The following is a 16,981-nucleotide window of genomic DNA, read 5'->3' on the forward strand; positions in this document are numbered from 1 at the left end:
AGTAGTGTAATGGCTAAGAGACAGCTGTTGGAACTAAGAAGTTCCTAGTTCAAATTTTGTCTCACACGTGAGCTCACCAAGTGGCTTTAGGCAAAATGTTATCTCTCAGCCTCACCCCCACCATCTGCAATTTGGGGATGATAATACTGGCCTTTTTTACATGGCTTACTAATATTGTGTATGTAAAAGCCCTTTGAACACTTCAAGGAAGCATCAAAATAAAGCTCAATCATCACACACCAAGCCACCTTGATACATTGAGTTAGGGCAGGCTATAGAGTATCTTAAAAACCACTGATTATGATTATGAACATTTTGTGCCAAGAATTTGACTTTCTCTCTTTCTATGTACTTAATTTTTAAGATGGAAATCTACTTTCTACCAAACCAAAAAACATACATTATGATAAGACCCAGAATATTTACCCCTAGGACAGCCAGGTGAAAATTCTTATCTGTGAGCTTATTTCATTTCCTTTGGGGCTGGCATTGGAGGATTTCTATGCCAGCTCAGTGTTACGTGTCAGAGGTTTTGGTGCAGATGGGCAGAATCCCTTGGTGGAAACAGAGTACTGGTGGCTGGCATCCTTGGAAGGCTGGACGTCAAAATGCAGCTGGGTATAAAGCTGATTTGCAGATACTTCTATAGCACAATGGGAAATGAAGAGGGCAAAGAGGCTAAAAATTATCCTTGAATCAAATCTTTTTTGGTTTCACCAAAGTTTTTAAAAGTATTTTATTCAAAACTGATCTCTGTGTACATTCATGCACTGGTCTTGATGGAGGGGGAGTCTCAGGTTTTTGGCATAACCTCCTTGCCCAGATTGGAAAAAACTGCCTTTGCAAGTATAAGTAAAATGAAACACAACCAGAAAGCTCAGGTGGCAGTGTTCACTCATGTCCTTGCCCCAATAGAAAGTGGTTAAAGGGAAAGGAATAGAGTACCATGATTTCTGTGTTTCCTTTCTGTTTCTTTTTCTGAATCCCAAAACGATTAGAAGTGGTTGCTGCAACTGTGTGCGTATATAGATGCTATATTAGATGAGCTCTTTCTCTCCAATACCTTGGGTACAGAGACCTCTCTAGGACTATGAATGTGATGACATGCTTGTATGGAACCATTACCACACTGTGCACTTCTGGGCATTTTGTGAGGTCTCCAAAACTTGCCCCACTTTTTAAATGGCTCCAAAATCCCCTGTCCGAGACAGCAGCTTTAGCCCTGCCCAGTGCTTTCCCTGGCCTCCAGGATCCCCAGATTTGCTAAGGCCTGAGTTCCCAGTATTGGCAAAAGAACAGAAGGCTAAACATGGTTCTCCATGCTCACTGTTGCAGGGTGGTCTTCTGATAACTGCTCAGAGATTACTCAGCCCATTAATTAGCCCAGGGTGCCTTTGTCTCTGCAAAACGAATATATATTACCCACATGCTACTAAGAAAATCCTGGTTTGTTCCAAATAGGACACAGGTAATGCTTCCTTACCCACTCTCTGTTGCTAAAGGATGAGTCTGTCTTGAAGGGGCTTGGATGCATGCTTTTGATGGCTTTATTTTTTATATAAGGACTGTGTTAGGATTTCCAAAGGTCAGGTATCTTTTGTCCAAATATACTTTCTTGGTTTAAGAATTATACCTCTTTAACATGAGTCAACCATCTGCAGAAGCTGCAACCTGTCATAAAGTTACTCTATTGATCTGTCAATATCACTGTCTTGTCTGCCAAATGAAAGATGGTTTAAACTCATAACCCAGGCCAGCAGCTTTCTTATTGTAAGCCAGACAAAAATGCCATTGATCTTCCCTGTTGAAGTGTTCTTTTCACAGCTTGCCAGCACAAACACACTGTTGTCCCTTAGTCAAGGCTAATTAGCTAATAATTTAAGGCAATGGAGACAGCAGTCTTAGTTTAATTCAGTGTTGGGGAAAATAGGCAGTAAGACTTAAACCATGGAGTAACTTTTCTGCTCAGCTATGATAAAAAAAACGTGTCTCAGCTTTTCCACTTTTTTTTTTAGCTTCCCTGGCACTAAAGAATAATGTTCTTGTTAGCGCAGCTAATTTGAATTCTTTGTTCAGTCTATAGACAAAACAAAAGATAGAGATTTGCTAACTGCAATCTATACCTTTTTTGGATATCATGTTAAGAAGAGCTGTATGATCATTTGTTGAAAGTAATCAAATATTGGACTGATTTGTCTGTGGAAGAGGGGGGAAAACAATGGTGCTGAGGACACAATCTGGTATGTGTGAAATAAACAGCAAGATGGCATGCGTTGTCACTGTAGATGCCAACAAAATTGAATAATCCAGATTCAGGTGGAAGATTCTAGAGTTAATCCCCCACAGATTTGTGGCTCGACTACTTGGGCTTCTGTTAAACCTCCCAATGCCCAGGCCAAGTGTGGCATGCAGAGGTGGGTCAAGGGCATAATTGGCCCTTCTCGGCAATCCAGGCATACCACCTATACACCCAGAGAGGAGGAGAGAGGTTTTTTTCCTCTTCCGTGGAGTTGGTAGTGACAATGACAACCAGGCCTTAATAGACCCAGGCCAATCCTTAGTGTGCTGATAAGGGTTGATGTTATTAGGAGATGTCCAGGAAATTTATGTGGTACACCTGAGTAGATTCCTAACCAGATTGTCAGGGTTTGCTCATCTGTGCTGCTAATTTCAAGATACTGCTGTGTAGCAGATAGTGTTGGTCTTAAAACAGAGAAGGATCTGGGTCCAAATTTATGCTCAGGCATGGAAGTTTTCTAGTGGGCTTGGGCAAGTTACCATCTCTTATCCAAAGGTTGTTCTGAGAATCAAATGAGGTGACCCTGTGTATACCACCCTGAATTCCTTGGTGGTAGCTCTGGATAGAAATGTGATACGTACAATTTATGTTGGCAGTAGCTGCTTCAGCAAATGGCAAATTCTATAGGTCTCCCAAAGCAGTGTCAATATCAGGCTCAAGACGCTCTCAGTGGGACACTACACCTGTGTGTTCCCAATTCCTCCTCCTCCTCACTGCTGTTGCCACGGCTCGTTTGCTTGCCTCTCTTTCTGGGCCCAGTCTGCACCACCTGCCGCGGGAGAGGCCAAGGCGTGTGGAGGTTGCTGCTCCTGTTCTCTCAATGCCTACTTGCTTGGAGAGGATATGTGAAGAGGCAGTGACAGCAAGGAGGTGGCGCAACAGGGCCAGGAGGCTCCAAGGCCTGGAAGGGGACCCCCTGCTGGGGCGTGGGCCTTGACAGATGCCGACCGTGCCGAAAAGCACCAGGGGGAGAACCATTGCTATTCCATTCATGCCAGTCACCCCTTAGATCTCACATCACTGTGGTGTAATGTGGATTTATAAAAGAAAGGAATGCACATGGAGTTCCATTTAAGCAGGAGTTGCTCCGTGAAAAGCTCTGCACACACATCCTCATGTTACATTGTGGAGTTTGCGATGGCATTTTAAGGGAATGGGGAAGTCCCTGCTTGAATAGACAGCTGGATGGCATGGGAGCCCTTACTTGCCCACCAGAGCTCCTAGATTAGCGCGCACGTGTGTGTGGGTGGGTGTGTAAAAGTAACTAGACAGCAGATTTTTTTTCTGGATTAATGACTCCTGAATAAAGCAGAATGGTTTTGATTATGTGTCCTATATTATAAAACTCCTAAAAGAGAAATTTTGATCAATGTCTCACTTTGTTTTTAAAAGTTAAGCTGTGTTCATGGAAGTTGATGCCTTCTGAGTATCTTCTTTTTTATGTATAAAGATCAGAGGGTATAACATTCACAGTGGGTGTTTTACTATCTCTCTCTGTAAAAGGCAGCAGATTTATACTATGTGGGCTGTCAGTAAAAATTTATTCTTGACCTCAGAATGGCCTACAGTAGAGAGAGACCCTCTGCTAATCCTGAGCTATTGAATACCCACCTAGCTACAAACACCTTGGGTTGCCTCCAGCAAATGCTCAAGCTGAGACTTTGGCAGACCTCCAGGAGAAGGGAGTTCCCAGAGTGGGGAGTTCTTTGTCTGATTAGGGGCGAAAATATATATAGACATGTATTCATCTTTCACACCAAAAAGAAAACCAAAAACAAACCACTTTCATTTAAGCTAAGAGTATGCTGCTGCAAACTGCTGTGCAATTATATCACTTGACACATGCCTATTGGGTGGAAATATTGTAATGACATCCTTTGCTTAGCTGTGATAGCAGCAATATTTCACAATGGCTTTACCCTTGCCGAAATCCCTAGAATGTGCCATTTGAATAGGGTAACTTGTTTCCCATGATGTGCGCATAGCAATCTTGTAATGTTTGGTTAAGCATCTCCTTTAGTTTGTATATATTTTCTTTTATTTTAAGCACACACAGGCTGTTGCAATATTTTGCCTCTTTTATAAATAGGATTTTTTTAAAAAAATCCTTCAAGTCTCTCTCCCGAAAATTCCCAGTAGCAAATGTATCTAATTTTCAAGACTGCACTCCATCTGTCAGGGTGAGGGGCGGGGCGGGGGGAAGTACATTAGTAGTCCACACATGAACAACTTATTAGTTCATTTGGTCTATATGGAGTACAGTGATTCAAGACTGATTTAAAATATTCATCCACAATTACTGGTGCAGCATAGTTCAAAGTGCTGCAAATCTGCACATTTGACTGAGAATTTAAAGGAAAATCACTGCAAATGGTATCTTTGTGTAATTAATGAAACATTTCATTATTATGTAAATACTTCACGTGTGGATTTTTGTTGTTGTTACTTGCTCCCCTTCCCTTCCCATTTTTTTGTTCCCATAAAATGCATGGCATATGTTCTTTTTGGCTGTGTGTGAAATTCATATGAATATAGGGCAGTACATCTCTTGGGTGTGCAGAATTCCTTCCATTAACACAAGAACTTGTTTATAGATTTCTAAGGTTGGGTCATAATTGTTCAAGAAGGGTATGTTCAGAGGGGACATGGTGCAGCCAATTTGCTGAAGGTCTGGGTCTGGCCGGTGCCTGGACAGAAGACCACCTGGAAATTCCATGTGCACTGCCTTGGGTTCCATGATGGCAGAAAGACGAGATATAAATGCCCTAAATAAAGAGAGAAAATAAAGGCATAAAATGAGGGTCAGAGAGGCCTCCCTAAGGAGTCATCAACATAGCACTCTATTATGTGTGCTGACTCTGCATATCACTCAGGCCTACTAACATGTCTTGAACCCAGGTTTCCAGGGCCTTAGAGCTCCAAGGCTCTTCTCTACCTTGCTATGGCCTTGCTTTGACATGCTGCCGTTTAAACCTGGGATTTTAAATGTAGTTGACTTTCTCACCCGAAGTGTAAGCACTTGCTATGGTTGGCTGTAGTTTTTCATTGTTTTGGTGGCTGCCACCTGCTGGTTGAGTTTGAGAGCCAGTGAGGCACCCCCCCCCCCATGACTCCTACGACGTTATATCAGACAGTTGTCTTTTTTGTAGGGATGCAGGAGCATCCCAAAGTTCAACTTGAAAAGGGTTGAGCTTTTGCAGATGCCTAGCTCAGGTACTTGCAAAAGGCATGAAGGTACTTGCCGAATGCCCTCCTCCTCAGCCACTTACTTCCCCTGCCCTCCAAGAGCCCAGCAACCTCCCTGCAAAGGCAGCAGAGGCAAATAGTGTTGTTTTCCTTTGGGGATTTTGGGACTTGTAGCCCAGTTCCATCCCCAGCAGGAAATAAATGCTCTGCCAGAACTGAGAACAACCTCAGCTGCCTTCCCTGCCACTTCAGGCAAGATGCCGGGCTGTTGGGGGGCAAGGAAAGGGGACAGTTGGGGTGGTGATGGTGGCACTCACAGTGATGAGCAGGGCCCCATTTGCCTTGCTTATTCTTTCTTTCTTTCTTTCTTTCTTTCTTTCTTTCTTTCTTTCTTTCTTTCTTTCTTTCTATACCACCCAATAGCCGAAGCTCTCTGGGCGGTTCACAAAAATTAAAACCAAATAACACACAATAAAACAATTTAAAATATATATAGAACATTAAAACCACAATATAACAATACAACCACAATAAAACCTAGCAGCAGTGCAGGAGTTTAAAATACAGATTTAAAACAGCAAAGATAAAAATTTAGAAAGCTAAAATGCTAAAATGCCTGGGAAAATAAAAAGGTCTTCACCTGGCGCCGAAAGGAATACAATGTTGGCGCCAGGCGAACCTCACTAGGGAGCTCATTCCAGAGCCGGGGTGCCACAGCAGAAAAAGCCCTCCTCCTAGTAGCCACCCGCTTCACTTCCTTTGGCAGGGGCTCACGGAGAAGGGCCGCTGATGATGATCTTAAGGTCCGGGCAGGCACATATGGGAGGAGGCGATCCTTCAGGTAACCTGGCCCCAAGCCGTTAAGGGCTCTGAATGTTAACACCAGCACTTTGAATCGGGCCCGGAAATGGACTGGCAGCCAGTGCAGCTGGAAAAGTACTGGCGTAATATGAGCTCGCAGGCCAGTCCCTGTTAACAATCTTGCTGCCCTATTTTGGACCAGCTGAAGTTTCCGGACCGTTTTCAAAGGCAGCCCCACATATAACACATTGTAGTAATCCAGACGAGAAGTTATCAGAGCATGGATAACTGTAGCTAGGCTATCTCTGTCCAGATAAGGGCGTAGTTGGTATACCAGCCTAAGCTGATAAAAAGTGCTCCGTGCCACTGAGTTCACCTGTGCCTCAAGTGACAGTTCTGGATCAAAGAGCACCCCCAAACTACGAATCTGATCCTTTAGGGGGAGTGCAACCCCCTCCAGAACAGGTTGAATATCTCCTAGCCGGGCAGACGAACCACCCACTAACAGTACCTCCGTCTTGTCTGGATTGAGTTTCAGTTTATTAACCCTCATCCAATCCATTACCGTGCCCAGGCACTGATTCAGAACAGCCACTGCCTCACCTGGGTTTGATGAGAAAGAGAGGTAGAGCTGGGTGTCATCTGCATATTGATGGCACCTCAGCCCACACCTCCGGATAACCTCCCACAGCGGTTTCATGTAGATGTTAAACAGCATGGGGGATAAAATAGAGCCCTGTGGAACCCCATGGCACAATTGCCATGGCACAGAGCAATAATCCCCCAGCACCACCTTCTGGAATCGGCCATCCAAGTAGGAGCAGAACCACTGTAGTGCAGTGCCTCCAACTCCTAACCCAGACAACCTATCCAGAAGGATACCATGGTCAATGGTATTGAAAGCCGCTGAGAGGTCCAGGAGAATCACCAGGGTCGCACTCCCCCTGTCCCACTCCTGGCAGAGGTCATCCCACAGGGCGACCAAGGCAGTTTCCGTTCCAAAACCAGGCCTGAAGCCCGATTGAAATGGATCTAGATAATCCGTTTCATTCAAGAGTGCCTGGAGCTGTCCTACAACCACCCGCTCAAGCACCTTGCCCAGGAAGGGGATGTTGGCCACTGGCCTATAATTGTTAACATCCTCTGGGTCCAGGTTAGGCTTTTTCAGGAGTGGTCTAATTACTGCCTCTTTTAAAGCAGCAGGCACCACTCCCTCTCTCAAGGAGGAATTTACAACCTCCTGGACCCAGCCGGACAACCCCTCCTTGTTTGATTTAATAAGCCATGAAGGGCAAGGGCCAAGCACACAAGTGGTCGATCGGACTTGGCCAAGCACCTTGTCCGCATTCTCAGGCCTCAGTAACTGAAACTCATCCAATAAAACTGGACCAGACGGTGCTCTGAACGCCTCTACCAATGGAACTGCATTAATGGTGGTGTCCAATTCATGACGAATCTGAGCGACTTTATCCTCAAAGTGCTGTGCAAACTTGTCACAGCGTGCCACCGAGGGTTCCACCGTCTCTCTCCCTGGCCCAGAATGTAACAGGCCGCGAACCACTCGGAAAAGCTCCACTGGATGGCACTGAGAAGATGCAATGCTGGTGGAAAAGAACTGTCTCTTTGCCACCCTCACCGCCACAGAGTAGGCTCGATAGTGGGCTCTTACCTGTGTTCGGTCAGGCTCAGCACAAGTTTTCCTCCACCTGCGTTCTAGCCGTCTCCCCTCTTGCTTCATTGCCCTCAGCTCAGGTGTATACCAAGGAGCGGGCTGGGCTCTGCTCAGAGGGAGAGGGCGCTTGGGTGCGATCGTGTCAACCGCCTGAGTCATCTCTGCATTCCACAGAGCGACCCGGGCTTCGACAGGAGCACCAGCCATACCAGCAGGAAAATCCCCCAGAGCCCTCTGGAATCCATCGGAATCCATTAATCTCTGGGGGCGGACCATTTTAATAGGTCCCCCACCCTTGCAGAGGGGAAAGGCCGCCAGGAATCTAAACCTCAGCAGGAAGTGATCTGACCATGACAAAGGGACAGATGTTAATTCCTCCACTTTCAGATCACCATCCCCCTGCCCAGTCAAGAAAACCAGATCAAGCGTGTGTCCTTTTATATGCGTTGGGCCGATGACATGTTGGGACAGCCCCATGGTTGTCATGGCGGCCATGAAGTCCTGAGCCGCCCCGGATACAGCGGCCTCAGCATGGAAGTTGAGATCCCCCAGGACCATCATCCTGGGGGTCCTCAACACCAAGTCCGAGACCACGTCCGTCAGCTCAGGCAGGGAGTCTGATGGGCAGCGGGGTGGGCGGTACACCAACAGAATCCCTAATCTGTCCCGGGTACCCAACACAAGGTACAAACACTCAAGATCTGCACTTGAATGAGCAGGAAGCCTGGAGAGGGAGATTGAATTCCTATAGACCACGGCAACCCCCCCTCCCCGACCCTCAAGTCAGTGTTGGTGCTGCACCGAGTACCCAGGAGGGCACAGCTGGGAGAGAGTGACCCCTCCCAGTTCCCCCACCCAGGTCTCAGTAATACATGCCAGGTCAGCCCCCTCATCCACAATCAAATCATGGATGAGGGAGATTTTATTTTGGGCCGACCTGGCATTCAGCAGCAGCACCACCAGACCCGAGGACAGACTGGTAAGGCTGCCAGGAACCATCAGATTGGGGGAAGAACCAGAAGAGGGGACAGCTGTAAGGTGTCTAGCCCCTCTTCTCCTCAGCTGGCCTGTTAATTCCCCAACGCCATACCTCCCCCTGCCCGTGACCATAGTTATGGTGGCACCTCCCCGACCCCCTGAGTTGCCCAATAGTCCTCCCAGGCACATATTAAAATGTTAGGATATAAAATGCACAACAGTTTAAAAGAATATAAAAGATAAGAGATAAAAGAGAACAGCAGCTAAGAAGGAGCAGATAAAGTCCACGTTTGCCCCTTTCCCCTTGTCTTTAAAGCTGCTGCCCTCTGCTGCTGCTATTTGCTGCTGGTATTGTGGCTGCTGGTGTCTCTGGAGAAGCAGGTGGGTAGGTCTTCAGGTCCTACGCGACTCTATTGATGCTGAATTTTGATGTAATACATAGCCCTAGCCATACTCTTTGGGGTGAACAGAAGCACCTTGGGAAGTGGAATGTATTGTCTGGCTGATTTTAACCTGGGCAAATCTGCTAAATCAGCCTCTGGACCCACAATGGATTGCTTCACCATCTTCATTTTCAGTCTAAGCTGGCTAAAAAAAGCCAAAACCACCGTGGAAGCCCAAACCTGCCATGGTCATGTGAATCAGCCTTAATTATCTTTCTTTTTTTCTTCACTGTTTCTTGACTTAAGAGGGGCCTGCTGTGACACTTTGAGAAGCCCTGCTCTGGAGTATTCATGTAATACCCAACTTGCCATCTGTTAAGGTTCCTTGTTCAAAATAGCAATATAGCGTTCTCTCTCTCTCTCTCTCTCTCTCTCTCTCTCTCTCTGTGTGTGTGTGTGTGTGTGTGTGTGTGTGTGTGTGTGGATCAATTGCTGGGTGAAGTTAGCACTTTAGGTCTTCACAACTGGTTTTTGCTGTCAGTCCCAATGTCTTGTTCTTGCCTGAGAAATTGTCAGTGATAAAAGTTTTCAGGTGGGTGTGAGAACCAGCGTGGAAGACACAGTTTCTCTTCCATCCACAATTTCAGAAACAAGCTTTATTTTGCTACTCCCCTGAGAACAGACTTCTGGAGCAGACTCTTGCAAGATGGGATGTATATTAAGGGGAAAAAACCTCTTTGAAACAGTTGCCTTAAAAGAAAAAGAGTTCTGAACATTTGAGAGCCTAATTTTATAGCCTTGTTATACTTCGTCATATGAATGTCATATTTTATTTTGGCAATTATTAGTACTGAGCAACTCTGAGAAGTGAAACCAGTATACCTACATTGTGTTTTTCAAAAAGCAATTCCCCTTAACAATATTTTGGATAGTATTTTTTTTATCACATTATCACAAATGCCATACTGAGCAAAGCATGTGCTCTGAGCAATGGACCTTTGCCATTTGTGCATCAATATCTTCTCAAAATGCATCTTTATTTTCAGCCCATATTAGGAATTCAACATGTTTGGTACTAATAAATAAAATGTATAAAAAGTTCACAACTTCATGAGTGTAGAGCTCTTATCTTAGGCTATGTATGTTATATCAATTGCTCCTTAATCCACTAATTTAAAGACATCGGTGTCTAAACATTTCTTATACTTCTTACAGACGATTTCACAAAATGTAAGAGCAGGTACACCAGACCTGAACTGAATGCAAGGCCCATACTGAGTTGGGCAATCCCTGTTTATTTGTTTGTTTGTTATGAGGTATAGAAAAGTATCCTCCACAAATGCTCTTAAACACATATATTTTACAATTTAACTTTCACTATATCCAAGAATAAGTCTTTGAACCTTGCTGTAAATCTTTACACACTCCCCCCCACTGTAATTTTTGCCACCACACATTCCCCACTGTAACCTGAAATGGTACCTTAGTACCATTTTTGAACGCTGGTATTTATTTATTTACTTATTTGTTTGTTTGTTTTGCTTTGCACCCCACCTTTCTACCAAAAAAAATAGCAGTCAAGGTGTCTTACAATTGCAAAGAAAACCTATTTAAAACAATAATAAAAACAAATACATTCAAACACAGTTAAAACACAACAGAATAAAACAGTATAAAACAGTATCCATCCCAACAGACCTGCTTTGCCAAAAGCCTACTTGAATAAAAAGGTATTTGCCTGCCAGCAGAAGAACAGCACAGAGGGAGCGAACCAGCCTCTCTTTGCAGGGAGTTCCACTTCCTGGGAGCTACACAAGAGAAGGCCCTCTTTTGCATTGCCATCAAACGCACCTCTGAAGGTGGCAGTTTCAGAAGAAGGGCCTCTCCCAAAGATTGCAAGACCTGGGTGGGCTCATATGGGAGAAGGCAGTCTTTCAGGCAACCTGGTCCCAAGCTGTATTGGGGCTTATAGGTCATAACCAGCACTTTGAATTTTGACCGGAAACTGACCAGTAGCCAGTGAAGCTGTTGCAACAAGGGAGACATGTACTCCCTCTAATCAGCCTGGTCAACAGTCTGGCTGCAGCCTTCTGGACCAGCTGAAGTTTCTGAACAGTTTTTGAAGGCGGCTCCATGTAGAGCACATTACAGTAGTCCAAACGGGATGTAACTATGGCATGCATGACTGTAGCCAGATAAGACATCTCTAGGAACGGGCACAGTTGGTGCACTAACGTCAGTGCGCAAACGCATTCCTGGCCACCTGTGAAACCTGGGCATCTGGGTTCAAGGCAGAGTCCAGAAGTACCCCTACACTGTGAGCCTGAGTCTTCAGGGGGAGTGTAACATCATCCAGCACAGGTTGAATCACTATTCCCTGATCTGCCTTTCACCTAACTAGGAGCACCTCTGTCTTGTCTGGATTAAGCTTCAATTTTTTTGCCCTCATCCAGTCCATTACTGACAGGAAACATTGGTTGAGAACTAAAACAGTTTCCTTTGATTTGGATGGAAAGGGGATATAGAGTTGGGTGTCAATAGCATACTGGTGGCACCAAACCCCAAAACTTTGAACAGTCTATCGTAGTGGTTTCATGTATATGTAAAATAGCATGGGGATAAGATGGAACCCTGAGAGACACCACAGGCCAACGGCATCAAACAGGCATCCCCTGGCACCACCTTCTGAGATCACACCTCCAAGAAGGACCGGAGGCACCTTAGAATAATACCTCCCAGTCCCATCTCAGACAGATGCCCCAAAGGATACCATAGATGATGGTATCAAAAGCCACCAAGAGGTCCAGCAGAACCAACAGGGACACACTCACCCTGTCCAGTTCCTGGTGTAGAATGTCCACCTAAGTGGCCAAAGCTGTTTCTGTCCCATAACCAGGCCTGAGGCCAGATTGGCCTGGTTTCTGCCTCATCCAGAAATCGCTGGAGCTGCAAAGCCACCACACGCTCCAACACCTTGCCTAAGAATGGAATATTAGAGACTGGATGAAAATTATCCAATTCAGTGGGATTCAAGGAGGGTTTTGTTTTTTTTAACAAAGGTCTTACAACTGCCTCTTTTAGGCAAGACGTAATCACACCTTGCCATAAAGAGGTGTTTGCCACTACCCTTACCCACTCAGCCAGTCCCTCCAGCTGCTTTTATATGCCAGGAAGTGCAAGGGTCCAGCTCACAAGTGGTAGGCCTCACTTCTCCAAGGATCCTGTCCACATCCTCAGGCTGTACAAATTGAAAAGTATCCATTGTAACTGGACAAGCAGGGGCCAAAGTTGCATCCACTGGACCTGTATCAACTATGGCATCCAAGTTGGCACAAATACAATCTATTTTATCTGCAAAGTATCTTGCAAATTGGTCACAAATTGAGTGGTCCACCTTTTCTTCTTTTAGGCCAGAGGCCTCTGACTACATGAAAAAGCTTTGCTGGGCAATTGTGCAGATGCAGTGGGGGCAGAGAAGTGCAGTTTCATTGTTGCCGTCATTGCCATGGAGTAGCCTTTAAAGTGAGCTCTAGCCTGTGCTTGATCGCACTTATTCTGAGTTTCCACCAACGTCACTGTAGTCAACGTCCCACTCATTTAATTGCCCACAGTGCCCTGGAAAACCAGGGGACTCATTTGGTTCCACTCCATGGGAGAGGATCCTTAGAGTGATCGTGTCAGCTGCCTGGGCCATTTCTCCATTCCAGAGGTGAACCAGGGCATTGACAGAATTGCCTGTTGAGGTGACAGGAAAACCTCAAGAACCATCAGAAAACCATCCGGATCCACCAGTCTCCTGGGGCCTGATGCAATCTCTTGCAGGGTGGCAGAAGGTCTCTTGGAGAGAGTGCAGAGTCAGGGGTCCAATCCTGCAAAGAGGCAGCATTGTTCTGGCCCTAGAAGGTCTCTCTAGAGCAGCCACAGGTAGTAGTCAGGAAGCACAATGGTAAAGCTCACTAACCATCTACCTGGGCTGGGTCTCTTCAGTGTCCTCTCTCAGCAGGGGAGTGATAGTGGTAGACCACCATTCATGGCTGGTGGGCTGTGTTTGACTTGGCAGGTCATCAGTTGTGCAGTCCTGGGATAGAGAAACCTGACCAGCTTCACTGAATTTGAACTAGTTATACTGAAGTTACTAATCCCCCAAAATCACATTAGGAACTTAACGTTCAATATGCAATTATTATGTTTTCATACTAAAACTAAAAAACAGACACAACTAACCAGGGGAATATGGAATCTCAGAGTGGGTGAATATTATAGGTTTGCCAGTTCACTTGAGGCTCAGATCCTGAGAGCTCAAGGGTGATGAATGTTAGGGAAGGGGCAGAGCCTGGCACCATGCCTTTTAACTGATGTACAGGGCCTGTTTCCCATTGGTTTTCAGTGTATATTTATTATACCTGTACTCATGTCTGCCTTCCCAACGCTTCCACAGAAAGAGAGGAAAATATACTCAGACTAGAAGAATGTGCAAGGGGGGAAAAACGCTGGCTAACTTTAGAATGTGGGAGAAGGTTGGAGGTGGGCCTGGTAGAAAATGGCTTTCTTTCTTGCTTCTGGCCGCTCACCCTTAAATTCAAACTGCACGGGTTACATATGAAGCTGCCTTATACCAACTGAGTCAGACAATGTTGCTCCATCTAGCTCAGTTGTGTCTACACTAGGGTTGCACAACTTTTTTGGCCCCAAGAACCACAGATGGTGTCGGCTCAGGGGTGGGGGGCCGCACGCATGCTTGCACACACGCACACTCTGCCTCTGCCTCAATCTCTCTCTCTCTCTCTCACACACACACACACACACACACACCCTAATCATACACACATTCTAGTGATCCTGATAGAGATCGTGCATTCCTTGCTGCTAGCTGCAGTGGGGAAAGTGATTTGTATGAGGATCTCTGAGGGAGGGAGAGTACAGATGGTGGGGAAATCAGTGGTGCTGGGGGAATTCACTGATGATCAGTCTGGGCACTCTTGGGTTCCCAGGGTACAGGTTGTGCAACCCTGGTCTACACCAACCGGCAGTTGTTGTCCAGGTTCTCAGATGAGTTTTCCCCTTAGTTCGACCTGGAGGTGCTGGGGTTGAACCTGGCACCTTCTGCATGCAAAGCATGTGTTCTGTCGCTGAGCTATGGCTCTTCCCTAAACTCCTTCGTTGGAGATCCTGAGAAGGAGGCTAAAACATTAAAACCTCAGTTCAAACCCCCGGAGACCTACAAGTAAATTATACTTCTCTTTGCACACTTTACAATAGGATCAATAGAGAATTAGTAACAGGCACTCTAAAAGTTATTTCCAAGGTGTAGAGTGAGCTTCTTTACAGAACAATATATGGCAGTTAACAGAGGAGGCCTGAGCTACCTACCCCAGTTAGTATTAGGATGAGCTATGAAGTAGAGCTCCAACATATGACTACACATATTTTGGAAAGATATGTGATTCTTTAAGGCACTTAGACATTCTGTGGGCTAATGACACCCCACTCCCTTCATTCCCCCTTTGGTTTGCTTTACCTTAGTTATATTTTTTGAGGCTGAAACCATTGTTTCCATGCCTTTGGGAATAACCTTGCTATACAACAACCCCATACTAATATAGTATTTTCTGTGCTTTCCAGCTGTCTCATTTCAGTTTCTAGAAATTCAGTTTCTTCAGGCTGACAGCATTTCATTAGCCAGGGGAGGCCTGGATCTTATCCTAAAGGATTCCCTTCTTATGTCTGAGTGAACATGCAGGGCTACCAGTCAGGAGACACACTGCATAACTTCTCCTTTGACAAATCATTTGAAGAGAGTTCTGAATATCATCTGTTGTAAGTGAATAAATTGCATGCTGCGGGCAGGTGGAATGTCTGCATCCAACCACTCACTCCTGGGATATGAAGCTCAGTTCTCCTACCTCACACATGTCCTTTGAGATGTGATGGTAGAGTGGTCAGTTCTTCAGTGGTCAATATTTTTGGATAGTAACCCCTCATCAAATGCTTGGAATTATAGGCTTGAGTTAGGGAAGAGGCTAGAGACAACTTAGGAAGTGATGTGAAGAATTAATTCCATTTCTTTTCAGAGAGCCTGGACTTTTCAGAACTTGCATTATAGTCAAACATCTTGCTCTTCATTGTAATATTGTGTAGCAGACTGGCACAAAAAAATGTGATATGTATATGGAACTTGTGATACATGTGCTGTAAGGTCATGGGGCTGTCACCTTTGGGAGGATCTGTTATAATTTATTCATTATTTAATAATTTAATATTTGAATTTTAATAATTGTTAAAAATTATTTATTAAAATCATTTTTAAACTATTCATCCTAGGATATTAGGGTGGTGTACAAAAGGCACAACACCCAAAATATGCTACACAAAACCATAGAACAACATCACAATAAAAACAAATCAGAGACATAAAAACAGCAAAGCACACCAGAACATAAACCACCATCCTGTATGCAAGCTATGGCTTTATGAGAAAGCCATCTGGATGTAGATGATTACAGGTTGGAGAAGGAATGTGCATACTTGAGGGGTAGATAAACACATGAGTCCAAGCAGGGAGATCTGTTCATGGAGCTGGGAGTCGGGGAGACAGAAAGAGAGAGAGAGAGAATAAGTAGGATATGTCTTATATGAACAGTGACATGGAACCTGTCAAGTTGAACTAAGCCTCTGGGCACCATTCGCATATCCCTAATATCCATGCTAGTATATATCTCCTTTTTTTCTGTTGGCACACTTCCTGTTTGCTCTGTTCAGGATTTTCGTATTCCGAGATCTTTGGCATTTGGGATTCTGGGTTTCTGTCTTCCATGTTTTTTGTTTAGTTGTAATTGAGTGGGATTGACTTGTCTTTAGGTAGAATTCTCCTGGACTGGAATCCTTCAGTCAAACAAGGTTGTCATTTGGATATTTTTGACCTCGTTCACACTTTAAAATAACAATTGCCTATAATTGCTATGTGCAAAGTTAAAAGCACCCTCTGTGCTTTGAAGGGTAATAATTTTGGTGTCAAAGTTACTCTTCTTGCATTGCACCAGAGAGGGAGAGAGAGTCTGAATGGTTAAAAACAAGCATGTCTAATCTTGCCTCAGCATTTATGCACCTATGAGTGATACTTTCATTTGAAAATTAAGATTGAGGCTTGTATTTAGGTGGGTGGTTAACTGCTGTTATGTAGCAATAATCTACTTATTGAGACACTGAAACACTCTTGCCCTTCCCCTTGTTTAGCCTTTCATATCAGTCTTGTTTATGCAGATTTTGGCTTCCTTTCCTGGTCATCCAGCCATCCCTGACTCTCAAAGCAACAAAAGTTGCCAAACTAGCTGGTGAGTCACCTGTATCAGCAGTTTTTGCTTTTAAGTGTTAATTTTGAAGGACTCCTCCTGCCTGAAGTTTCTTATTGCATCTAATGCAGGCATTTAAGAAAAATACCACTGACAGGAACTTCTGCTCTCAGTAAACAAGCCTGTGGGGTATTCAAGCAGCCCAGCCTAGGAGAATCCTGATGTGACATAAGTTGGTGGCCATGGTTCCATGCCCACCAACTAGTTGTGTCAACTAAAATGAAGTGGGCAGTTGTGTATCATGTGGTTCATTGGCAAAAGAGTGTTAGGAGCTTCTGGAGGGATTTTAGTTAGGAATTGTGTCAGGGTAAGG

General features: G+C 44.9%; 1 protein-coding gene across 1 annotated transcript in view; it reads left to right on the plus strand.

Annotated features, from left to right (window-relative positions):
- The window catches only part of ZMIZ1 (zinc finger MIZ-type containing 1), a 556,702-nt gene that overhangs the window by 178,247 nt on the left and 361,474 nt on the right, over positions 1-16,981 (plus strand). The gene's annotated exons all lie outside the window — the stretch shown is intronic.

This window comes from Heloderma suspectum, chromosome 3, assembly GCF_057233095.1.
Source record: "Heloderma suspectum isolate Gila_16-S chromosome 3, 16-S_ref, whole genome shotgun sequence".
Taxonomy (NCBI): domain Eukaryota; kingdom Metazoa; phylum Chordata; class Lepidosauria; order Squamata; family Helodermatidae; genus Heloderma; species Heloderma suspectum.